Below are 12,290 nucleotides of genomic sequence, written 5' to 3'. Positions count from 1 at the left end.
GAGAGAGAGAGAGAGAGAGAGAGAGAGAGAGAGAGAGAGAGAGAGAGAGAGAGAGAGAGAGAGAGAGAGAGGAGTGGGTGGGTTTAAGGGGGGTTACGTACTAAACGAAGCAGAGGTCGTTATATAATATTAGTAGGTTAGACAAATATGATCTTTGATAAGCCGTTTTATGTATTGATTTTTTTTTTACATCGCTTATGGCGCCTGTAGGCTTGTTTTTGGAGGGGCCTGATGGTATGGCCCAGCCCGTTCTGGCGCAGGCAAGTGTTTATAGTGGCGCCATCTTGAATTGGCTCATGCTGCCCTCCCGGAGCTCATCTTTGATCCTAGAATCTAGAGTCCGGGTTGATGGGTGGTCTTCTGGACAGCATGTGGGTAGTTTTAAGCCACTCGGCGGCGGCTGAAAAATCCCAGCTTGGTGACACCAGGCGGGGATTGAACTCGCGTCGTCCTGAACACGGCGCCGTCACACTATCCACTCAGCCACCGCCTCCCCAGGGTATAACAATGGCCCTGTAGGTACCCGGTTAATACTTGTCTCCTTTTCTAAAACTCGGTGTAACGTTAGCGATCTACGAATCAGAAATGTCTATGGCTCTACGGAAAGACGTATATACATAAGGATGTGAGGGGCATGCATATTTCGCTTTTTATTTCTTTTATTAGTTTCGCACGATCTTCCAAAGCTACGGGAGATTTCACCGAAGGACGACGGTATTACTCACCATCATCATCAGCAGCAATAGCAAGAAACAAATGAGAACCACGCCAGCGGAAATCGTGGTTTGACTGAAGATCCACGGAAAATTTGCCCAGTGTAATAGCCCCTTAAGTCGACTACCTATGTTCTCGGAAAGGTCTAATCTCACTTCTGATCTCCTTGATGTTTCTTGTATAATTGAAGGACTTCGAATTAATTTTACAACTGGTGGCAATATTTTCTTCATAAATTTACGCGTTGCTTGATTTTTATTTATTTTTTTGTCACTCGCCATCTGTTTCCATGGTGAAGTATGTTGTGGGGAGACTTTTTTTGCACTTCCTTTACTTGTATGACCAATGTATTTCCTTTCCTTTCGTTGCTAAACCACGGCTGGACTCTAATTAGTGTTAAGTCCCTGGGGTTGATTTTTTTAACGAATATTTTTGAAATCCACGAACTCCGTATCTCAAAACAAAACTAAGGCGTCCTGACTTTATTTATTTACGTAGCCACACCAAATTTTGCATGTAGCCCCCCGCTGGTAGTGCGTACGGACCCAAGAAGTCACATTTTTATTTCAGTTCGTTTTAGTATCAATAAGATATAAAAAACGCTTAAGCACCGCTAAAACACAACACTAACATCTCTTCTGCCCGCTCAGTTTCTGCTATTTAAGGCCACTTTTGCCTGAGAGAGAGAGAGAGAGAGAGAGAGAGAGAGAGAGAGAGAGAGAGAGAGAGAGAGAGAGAGTAGTCATACTAAAAAATACTAGCCTAATACATCTCCGGACCGATTTCTTTTGCGGTGAATGCATTTATAGATATACTTTTTATTTTTTACTTCTTATCCTTACCTCTTATCCCACTTCATGCTCCCTGTTACTTATATTAGACGCCAGTTCTGAATAGCTATCTTTTGTACATTATTGACTCATAAGTCCACGAAGAACTTATAGAGATGGTGGTATTTTTTTTAAGGATGTGAGGAAACCAGTGCTGTAGGTGGAATTCCTGAGAGAGAGAGAGAGAGAGAGAGAGAGAGAGAGAGAGAGAGAGAGAGAGAGAGAGAGAGAGAGAGAGAGAGAGAGAGAGAAGTATGTCTCTTAAGAAAACGTAACTGCAAAATAATAGCCTAGTTTTCTTAAATGCATAATAATAACTTAGTATTCGTAAATGCAAAATAATAGCCTAGTTTCATAAGTGCAAAAGAATCGTTTAGTATTCTTAAATGAAAAATAATAGCTCAGTATTCTTAAATGCAAAAATAATAGCCTAGTATTCCTAAATGTAAAATAATAGCTTAGTATTTCTAAATGCAAAATAATAGTTTAGTATTCCTAAATGCATAATAGCCTACTAGTTTCCTAAATGCAAAATAATAGCTTAGTATTCCTAAATGCAAAATAATAGTTTAGTATTCCTAAATGCATAATAGCCTACTAGTTTCCTAAATGCAAAATAATAGCCTAGTATCCTAAATGCAAAATAATAGCTTTGTATTCGTAAATGCAAATGCTTGATATTCCTAAATGCAAAATAATAGCCTATTTATGATGAATTCAAATTAATAGCATATTATTCCTAAATGCTAAATACTAGCCTAGTGTTCATGAATGCAAAATAATAGCCTGGTTTAAGTAAATGCAAAATTATTAGCTTGTGTACACAGTAAAATTATAATGTATTTGCCTACATGCAGAAAGCCTTACACCATACGAATAAAATCCAATATTCCTCAAAACAACTCACCTCATTCCAAGGACATCACGACCCCGGGTTAAGAACCGCTGAATTAGAAGCAAGAAACAATAAAGCAATATCAGCGACAGCAAGGGAGTGTAGCGCGGGGTACTACTTACTTGAAGCACTGGGTGTTCGCTACTAACCGACTATGCACGAGTGTTGCCGCCTATCCAGCGAGCTGTTGCGGCAAAGCCCTCCGACACCCGTCAAGGATATGGAGTCTATGCCACGAAATATATTTGCTCGTTCAACATGTCGGGGACACCATGAAATATCAGATAGTGAAGTTTATTTTTTCTAGAATTAAAGAACGGCGTCACGTTAAGACATTTATATGCCCTGCGCTATTGCGTCATAGCATGATCTTGGCAACCCAAGTCTCCTCAAAAGATGTTTGAAGGGTGCCACCCAGAGCCCCAATGAGTCTTTGCATTCAAAGGTTTGGACATGGTGCCATAAAGTCAAGTTTTCTGGCCTCAAGAGACTTGAGTTCTTAGTGAAACATCCTTTGGATACACAGGTGCAAATATCATCATGCATCTCCTTGGGACTAAACCAAGAGTACAGGAGTCTCTGCAGCGGGTGGACCAGGAAAGAGCCAGACTCGCAACACCCAAGAAGGACGAGGCACACCAACCTGGAGAGTTCTAGGATATAATCTGGCTACAATGAGGAGGGTGGCACGTTCTCATACCCTCGCCCTTGAGTTAATAATATTTTAAAGAAGGGGGAAACAGATACCTTATCCTACTCCAGAAGGTATACAAGATATGAACAATCATATGTGAAGATTTCATGCCAATCAAACAAATACAAACGGCAGGACACAAATGAAATGGAAAAAAAAATTAGGAGCCATTATCTCAAAAAGCTGTTTTTTATTTTTTTAAATTTTTCAGAAATTAGACAAAAATTTTGATAGTCTATTGTAAGGTATCAGTAAAAGGTACAACTAAAGTGCGATTATTTGTACTTATAATTTTTTTAAAGTTTAATTTGGTGGTGAATTTAAGGTGAGATTTTATTTATTTATTTCGAAAACAAAATTTCAACTTGCAAATTTTATAAAGTTTCCATGGCACTTTTTTCAAGACAATAAACTAAAAAATAAAAGTTGTGAAAAAAAAACTTACTCTGTTTAAGTCTGCCCAACCCTTTCACCCAAGTTTCATGAAATTCACGGAACCTCATAAACTAATAAAAGCAAACAACAAACTGAAGTTTGAAAGCCATAGGGCGTACCGTATGCCCAGGAGATACCCCCCCAAGCGTTCCCCTTAAATGAACAAACATATTCTGATGATTTTTAAAGTTATGGCCGTTTGATCCATGTAGGAGTCCCATGATGAATGCATGTCTGTGAGCTTTTGTCAGGCGTTTACGAAATTTGCACTTTTGAAATTAGGCATAATTACTTTATTTTCAGTCAGTTTTGTTTGAGCTCTAATGTCGACGCGGACTAATTTGTGATAAGAATAGATATGTGCTACCAAGAGAGAGAGAGAGAGAGAGAGAGAGAGAGAGAGAGAGAGAGAGAGAGAGAGAGATTCTGATTTTAACCGTAAACATATATATTCAGTAATTTGATGGGAAGATAGGGGGTGGGTGCTGCGTGCGTGCGTGTGCGTGTGTGTGTGTGTGTGTGTGTGTGTTTGGCGCAGAAATATACTCGGCAAATAGATGGGGCTTAAAGGGTGGGTGAGGACGAATGTATAGGGGAGGATGACGCAGAGGGACGCAACACTCATGCATAATCTCCTTTTTTTCCCCTCCTCTCTCTCTCTCTCTCTCTCTCTCTCTCTAGCACTTCCTCACTCACATGTATATATTGCCTTCATTTCCTCTATTCCTCTATAACCCTTTTTCTTCTGTTGTCTCCCCTGTTCCTCTCCTCTACCGTCCTCTTTGAAATATTCCCTTTTCTTTAAGTTCTGTTTCATGTCGCCAACTTGAGCTTCTGTTATTTTTTCGCTTCCCTCGCCTCCCTATTCTATCCTTCTATCTTTCTTCCTCCATTTCCTTTATTTCCCTTTTTTCTTTTCCTTCTCATTCTCTATTCATTTAAAGCATATCTTTCGTTTCCCGCCCTTTATAAACATCACATCCCTTCTCCTTCACGCATTCTCCATTCGATTTATCCCTAACGCGTCCCTCCCACCACTTCGCTCCGTATCTACTAAGTGGATTTCAAAGGCTGTGAGTTTTCGTTTTTTGGGAATAACTTTGTAACCAACACTCGTATCAGCACAAGATTTTGTTACAGTGTATTTCGCACACTGCTCTAATTTTTATGGGTATCGTGAATCACCAAATATAGATAATAGAGTCACTTCTCCCTGTAGCAAAAGGGGATAGTCGGACTAGTCACTCAAAGAAACGAACTATGACGTATCAGAAGCTCCGCCCACTCTGTCCCTCTTCCCTCCCTCCACTTCGTCCCCTGCCCCTCTCTCTCTCTCTCTCTCTCTCTCTCTCTCTCTCTCTCTTCTTTATGTGCAGTCAATTCTTTCCTTTCTTTATATCCTCTTTTTCCCCTCTCGGTAATTCTTCCTTACTTAGTTTCTGCCTCTAATATATTTTCTTTAACTTTACCTCCCTTCCTCTCCCATGCTGTCATCTGTTTCTGTCATTCCTCTTCTTCCTTCAGGCTCTTCTTCCTTGCCCTTCCATTCTTTAACTTATTCCTCTTGTTTCTGTGCTGTCTGTCCTGTCTCTCTCTCTCTCTCTCTCTCTCTCTCTCTCTCTCTCTCTCTCTCTCTCTCTCTCTCTGTTGCTTTCCCATTCTTTAATTACTTCCTTTTGTTTCTGTGTTCATTCTTCTTCTTTCCCTCGCCTCTCCTCTCTTGTTTTCTATTCATTAATCCATTCCTCTTGTTTCTGTACTGTCAATCCTCTCCTCTCCCCTCCCCCCCTTGCTTCCTCATTCTTTCATTCTTCCTCCCTTCGCCTTAATACCTCCTTCATTCCACTTTTCCAATCCTTGCTCTGAGCTGCCGAGGAATGGAAAGACAGGCAAAAGAGGGCGGGGAGAAGAAATAACAGGGAGACGAAATATAAGTGAAAAAGTGTCGAAAAAGGAACCACTTTTCCAAGGTACAAAAACAACTTTTTTGAACCACATGTTTTTAGAGTTGAGATCAATCTGGGATTACTGTGTGATGAACAGATCCAGGCCTCTAAAGAACAGTTAGAAAACCCTTCCGCGAAGAGAGGAAATGAAAATTAATCAAGGCACAATTCTTACATCTAACGCCTGATGCTTTTTCTCAGTTAATGAATGTTGGCAGCTTTTACGAGTAATGGAGAGCTAGATGCGGAGTTGTAAAAAGGAAACCTCAGCAATAATCGAAAGTATCAGAAGCGTGACAATTGTGAAGCCTTCCCTTGCCTTGGCTAGCTCACCAGACTTATTTGGCATGCCCTTCAAGCAATGTAGCTGGCGAATGCCTTTTCAGTGGAGCATGAATCTTCTATGAGGACAAAAGCTTCTGTTTCTGAAGCACAGCTTAACCATATCCAGTCAAATCTCTTTCATCAGAAAATCACGGGACTTTGAAAGTGCCGTTAAATCGAATTTTTCGGATGAACGATAATCCACACAATACAAGGAAAAACAGATTAAGTAAACGAGCTGGCGAAATTTATTGACAAATTCCTCTGCAGCGTCCGTGTCGGCCATTTTTTTTCACCACACACACATCTAGTTTCCTGATGCCATGTCTCCTTTTAAACTTTTGGAGCCAACCAATGAGAATTCTCATGGCTCTTTCATTTCCACGAGTTCATGGAAATGCTGAGCCCTTTCTGTGATGAGCGGGCCAGTCACTGCACGTCCCTCGGCACGTTTGGTAAAAAAACCCTCGTATAAAACTTTGTCCAGCTCTTGAAATTATGTTTCCTTTAATGTACATCGCTTTTCCATAGTCTGTGAAACGTCAGAATTAAACACGAAACTGAGAAGTTTGTCGTTTTGTTTTCGTATGTGGCTCAGAGTGGTAGATCCGACATTGTAATCCTTCCTCAACACAGTTCTGCTTACACCACTTTCTTATCTTCTTACATATTTCTATTTTCCGTTTCGGAGTAAAGCACAACTCTTTTCCTTTTAGTAATTCCACCAACTGGGTTTCCTTTAATTAAGAGGAGCGGGGGAGGGCGGGGAGCTGGTGGCGGCTGGCGCGCGCTCTGGTGGAACATCCGTAAACAAACGCTGGTGGGCCGACGTTCAGATTTCGGATAAATTTCCGATTTCTTCGGTTAAATGAAATGAGAAAGTTTTCGTCAAATTTACGGTTATTCGAACAATTCGGTTGAGAACCTCGGAAAAAAGAGACTTGACACTCAAGTTTTGAATATTGTAATTCATTATTTAGTTGCATTTCTATTGTAATTCATTATGTAGTTGCATTTCTAATAAGTTATTTTCTTAATCGTATTTCCTCATATAAGGATTTTCATAAATAAAAGTTATAAATTTTGAACCTCCTTCTAAAGAGTGGCGGCTGGAGAAAAAGGCTGGTGGGGTGTATGGGTTGGAATCCCGTCTCACATCACATTGATATAGACAAGTGAAATTGTCATACTATTTGCTTTTATGTATTCTTGATTTTCCTGTCTCTCTCTCTCTCTCTCTCTCTCTCTCTCTCTCTCTCTCTCTCTCTCTCTATATATATATATATATATGATAAATTTTCATTTATATCAATGTATCTTAAAATATTAATTATTTGTGGCTAAAATTATTGATGTCTAGGGCAACTTTCACACCAAAATGGCACATCGCACGCGGCAAGTGGAAAGTGACACGCGGCGCGGTGCTTTAACATCAAAGTGGCATGTAGCGCGCGTCACTGCTCAATACGCAAGATGACATCATCGGAGGAAAGTTGGAAAGTTCCGTTTAGTCGGCGCAACATCTGTGGTCATATGCCGGAGAGAGACAGAAGGGGAAGGAATTAAAGTAGAAGGGAACAAATCCCAGGAGACGGGACACAACCCCCGATTAATACCTGGTACCCATTCACTGCTGGGTGGACAGGGGCGTAGGGTATCGGAAAAGCCGCCCAAATCTTTCCACTCCGCCCGGGAATCGAACCTGGGCTCTCTAGGTTGTCAGCCGAGTGTGCTAACCACTGCACCACGAAGCCCTTCTTCCTCGGAGGACGAAGCAGATTTAGGTGATCTGTGCCGTAGTCGCCAGGAAAAGGCGTAAGAGGAAAAGGTTCTGGCTACATCCATATCTAAAAGAAAATGTTGGGGTCCACTGTGCCTATGTGACTGCAAGGCAACTAGACCTGCATGAAGAGAAGTTACAGCACTTTAACCGGTTGGGTAAAAACACTCTTCGTCAACTGGTAACCATTGAAACCCCCTTATTGCAGCGGAAGGATACCAATTACCGAAGATCTGTGGGCACCGAGGAACGACTATACTCATCTTTTTAAAGTAAGATGTAATTATATTGTATCCAACACGCTTCACCACGGACGGCACAACGAGTGAAACCAAATTGTCGAGTCCGTTTTGGAGTTGGCTCCCGCGGGCCCATTTCTCCCCTCTGCTCTGCCACACAGTCCCAACACCTATTTTTTCCTTTCATATGTTACCTATAGCTTACATATGAGAGGAAGAGATAGGTGTTGGGACTGTGTGGCAGAGCAGAGGGGAGGAAAGGACCCATGCACGCGAGCCTACGCCAGACCGGCCTCGACATAGTTGGAAGACTATAGACTCCACCTAGGCGACCGAGGCAGTGGTGTCAAACGTTACTGGCATATATCTGTTAATTAAAAGACTTCATAATTACATGCGTCATACACCCGCAGGCCTTTTTATTTTTTAATCTTCAATGTCATTTGTATTCAATATTATTAAAATTATATTGGTTATTATTTGCTTTGGGTGTGAAGGCTCCACCAATGTGACAACACTGTCCGAGGTGGTGTGAAAACTGCCAAAATATATTCACATCCCCATCTGCATGTATTGGAAATAAACATCCGCATCTGGAAATGTTGAAAAATCGATATCCAGCAGACCTATAGCTGAATAACAAACACACACACACACACACACACACACACACACACACACACACACACACACACACACACACACACACACATTGTTTTCTCTCCTACAGATTTTCACCGAATTGGCAAAGCTTACCAATACCTTAAATCGGTTTTGGATGAGTAGAGAGTCTGAATATTAGAAGCATAACAAGAGAGAAGAAAGTTGGTAGGAATGAAGGGAAGGGAAGAAGGGCTGCTTGTTAGAGTGAGAACACAGTAGTGAAGGGGACCGTGGAGGGTAGAGAAGAGAGGAGCTCAGTTGAATGCGTTGTGAGCGGGAAGGGAGGACTGCATGAGAGGGAAAAGAGAAGAGAATTGAGGGAAATAGGATATAATGGAAACTGAAATGAGAACACCTGGAAAAGTGTTTCGATAGAGGGTGCCGGGGAAAGGAACTGAGGAAGTGGGAGAAAAAATAGACGAGGAAGGGAGTGGCCCATTGTGTAAAATGTTTGTTTGGCTTCCTAACTGAATTAGTGAGATGAAAACAATTTGCCTTTTTATCTCGCTGTCCTTACCATTCTTTCCTTCTTTTTCTCTCTTTCTCGCATTTTTCAATTCTTTGTTTTCAGAGTTTAGTTTCATTCGTGTTTCTGGGGTTCATCTGACTCTTTTTTTCTTTTTCTTTTTGTTGTACTTGCCGTGATATTATATATATATATATATATATATATATATATATATATATATATATATATATATATATATATATATATATATATATATATATATATCCCGTGGTAACGCAGTGGAGGTGCCACGTTCCCGCACCAGCCAGCACCAACGCACCTTTATGGGTAGAATCTCCCGAATGTGGAATGTGTTCACGGGCACCGTCCCTCACGTCCGGGGGATGAACACTCAGGCGGTTAAACTGGCAACCCACCACTGGAGAAGCTTACTCCCCTCTCCACTAACACTTGTAGTGGATTAGTGACACAGTACAGTGTGTATATATATGAATGAGTATTATGTATGTGTTTATTAAAAAATAAATTATATTTAGACTTTATGCCCTCCGAATAGGCAGCACCCGGCAGTGCACCTTTGGGTTTTGTTAATATATATGCATGTTTAGATAAAGAGAGAGAGAGAGAGAGAGAGAGAGAGAGAGAGAGAGAGAGAGAGAGAGAGAGAGAGAGAGAGAGAGAGAGAGAGAGAGAGAGAGAGAGAGAGAGAGAGAGAGAGAGAGAGAGAGAGAGAGAGAGAGAGAGAGAGAGAGAGAGAGATCAGGCGATGACTTTGATATTATAATTACCTTCGCTATTGAAAATAAAGACATTTTGCCGTGTACAAGTCTGACGTGTCCTGCCGCTGCCGGGGGGGACCTGAGGCGAGGCGTGACGAGTATGTCAAAAGAGTGCAAAGGAAACCGCCCCACCAGCCCTGACGCTTGTAGGTGGAGAGATAAGGACTTATGGACCACTTCAAACACACACACACACACACACACACACACACACACACACACACACACACACACACACACACACACACACACACACACACACACACACACACACACACACACACACACACACACACACATTATTAAATCATATATACATTCATTATGGGATATTATTAGTTTAGTTTCATTTATTTAACATCGGTAATAGTCCTCAACTCTGCTCTGTAGTGAATAATATTTCCCCTTACTCCAGATGCGCATTATTTACAATCGCTATGTAACGTATAAAATGCATAGGAATAACAATAACAACAGTAATAATAATAATAATGATAATAGTAATAATGATAATAAAAAATAATAATAAAAAAGCATCAATAATAATAATAATAATAATAATAATAATAATAATAATAATAATAATAATAATAATAATAATGATAGTAATAATATTATAACTTAGTTTTATACCATCAATCATACAAATCATAATAATAGTGATGAAAATGCTCACGAAAAGATTATAAAACAAACTTATAAGTTACTTTCAAAGTTATTCACTACTTCAGGATTTACAACACGGCTTACGAGATAAGTGATCCTCTTTGTTTAACGTTTAACCTTTTGACCTTTTATACCGACCTCTTCTCACTACATAACGTAACCAAATCACTGGACATTACTTTTCTGGATTTCCAAGAAGCGACTGATATATTTTCACAGCATACGGCCCCGCTACACGCGACTTTCTACTCATGCTCATCCCTATACTGTCCAAACCCCTTATGCAAGAGTTAACCAGCATCTTCACTCTTTCATCCCTATACTGTCCAAACCCCTTAAGCAAGAGTTAACCAGCATCTTCACTCTTTCATCCCTATACTGTCCAAACCCCTTAAGCAAGAGTTAACCAGCATATTCACTCTTTCATCCCTATACTGTCCAAACCCCTTATGCAAGAGTTAACCAGCATCTTCACTCTTTCATCCCTATACTGTCCAAACCCCTTATGCAAGAGTTAACCAGCATCTTCACTCTTTCATCCCTATACTGTCCAAACCCCTTATGCAAGAGTAAACCAGCATCTTCACTCTTTCATCCCTATACTGTCCAAACCCCTTATGCAAGAGTTAACCAGCATCTTCACTCTTTCATCCCTCACGCTGGTAAACTCTGGGACAATCTTCCTTCATCTGTATTTCCTCCTGCCTACGACTTGAACTCTTTCAAGAGGAGGGTATCAGGACACTTCTCCTCCCGAAATTGACCTCTCTTTCGGCCACCTCTTTTGATTTTTTTTTTAGGAGCAGCGAGTAGCGGACTTTTTTTTTTATATTGTTTCCTTTTATGTGTGCCCTTGAGCTGTCTCCTTTGTTGTAGAAAAAAAACACGTTACTTTTTACAAAATCAGACATCTAGGTATTTAAGGTAAAGTACACGAATGGATCGCAAACTCAGTGCACAACAGGCAACAAAGGTTAACGATCAATGAACTTGGCTGAAAATGGACATATGTTACTATATAGTGGTGTGCCTCAAGGCTAAATTCTTCCTCTGGTTCTAGTTATAGTTTGCATTAGTAACATCGACGTTGGACTCGACAAATTAATTACTAAACTGTCTGATGACACAACAATTGGAAACTCCATTTTCTAAGATCTAGTCGTCATTAACCTCCAAGAATATTTATATAGAATATCGTTTTGGTCTGATGGATGGAAGAAGCCTTTTTACTTAGAAAAGTGATAAATTCTTCAAGTTAAACAAGAAACAAGAGGTTCTTTTCAAAATGTGTCGTGAAACTTATAACGTACAGTGTGTTAAGATTTGGGTGTCAAAATCTCGTCAAACCTCAAAGTCTTCCAGCAATACACTGATGCAGCGAATAAAGCGACCAAAATGGTTAGTAATACCTTTTAGAATATATATGCGGTACAGTTTAGGTCTTTACACCATGCGAAGGACATCGGTAAATTAGGTGTTCAGTGTAGGGCAACAAACATGATAACATGAGCTAATCACACTGACGTAATATTCTTGATGTATAAATAAAACCCCAAACTGGCAGACGATAGAGTTATGTTTTTAACCAAACAGTCTCGGAGGACACTGCCACCGTTTTCATCTTGTGGTGTAAAGAAAGAGTAGAAGTCTAGTCTTCCCTTACGCTACTGTAAATGGTAGCAGTGTCCACCGAAACTTTTTGGTCAAGATATAACTCTATCGTCTGCCAGTGTGGGTTTTTATTTATATAACATAACTCATCCTTGCGCAACAAACCTAACGATGGAAGACTGGACTCCTAACATGTTCCCTTTTAAGAAACTACGCGTCCACCAGAAGCTGATGAAATATATATA

This window comes from Eriocheir sinensis, unplaced genomic scaffold (assembly GCF_024679095.1).
Source record: "Eriocheir sinensis breed Jianghai 21 unplaced genomic scaffold, ASM2467909v1 Scaffold780, whole genome shotgun sequence".
In the NCBI taxonomy this organism is placed as follows: domain Eukaryota; kingdom Metazoa; phylum Arthropoda; class Malacostraca; order Decapoda; family Varunidae; genus Eriocheir; species Eriocheir sinensis.
Note: the sequence above shows the minus strand (reverse complement) of the source record.